The following is a 1,025-nucleotide window of genomic DNA, read 5'->3' as shown; positions in this document are numbered from 1 at the left end:
TGGGGTCACTGCAGATTTTCTCCAGGGTCACTGAGATCAGTGCACACACAATGGGGGCGCTGAGCTCTGTAGGAGCCAGTCCCCAGCCCTCATAGCTCACAGTCTAAACAGACAAGACAGATCCAGGTTAGGGAGGGGAAACTGAGGCACAGTACGATTCAGTGACTTGCTCATGGTCACATAGGGTGTTGGGAGTTGAACCTAGGAGTCCTGGGATCCCTCCCTGGGCCATAAGCACAAGAGCACTCCCCTGCTCTCCGACACCCAGCCTGGCTGATGTGTCTCTGAGGCTGGTGTGGCATAATTAGATTCTGCAGCTTCTCAGCCTTTGTTTCACAAATTAATTCTCTAGCCCTCACTGGAAGGTGGGGGGGGGGGGGGACTGCAAAGAAAACCATCCAACCAGTATGATGGGTGCCTGAGTCTGCAGAGAGCCTGACAAAATAGCTCTGAGCAGAGAGAACTGACTGCATTTGTCTCCATTGGATTGTTCACACTTGAAACTAAGAATGTCACCAGGCGCATCAGTGTAAATTGTATTGCTGATCATTTTGGTGGAGAATGATTTACAAGTTTGCTTGTCACCCATCACACCAAGGGTAGAGACGCTCTGCGCTAAGAAGCAGGCTGGCACCTCCATATCCCTGACATCTGGAAGTGCTGTTGTATTCTGTTTCTTAAAGCGTTACTAAGGGTCAGTGTTTCTATGAAGTACACATCTACTTTTGTCAATCAGTTTCTCGGCTGGGGGGGCCCTGGTTGACACTGCACTGGAAAAGGAGCCCGCCAACAACAACAAAAGTTTGAGAACCTCTGCCCTAGCCCACCTGCTCTGCCCCCCGACCTGCGTAGCCCAGGGCAGAGAATTCCCACGGGTCCCCCTGCCCTGAGCTGGAGAACTGCGTCTGGCTGAAGCAGCGTTTCCACCAGGACACCCAGGCTGGAGGGGGGCATGGCCATCCAGAGAGGGGACCCCACCCTGCAGGAGGCGGGAGGGCTCAGCCCATGGGGGAGGAGGCTGGCAG

Source organism: Terrapene carolina, unplaced genomic scaffold (assembly GCF_002925995.2).
Source record: "Terrapene carolina triunguis isolate 2854851 unplaced genomic scaffold, T_m_triunguis-2.0 Scaffold32658, whole genome shotgun sequence".
Taxonomy (NCBI): Eukaryota; Metazoa; Chordata; order Testudines; family Emydidae; genus Terrapene; species Terrapene triunguis.
Note: the sequence above shows the minus strand (reverse complement) of the source record.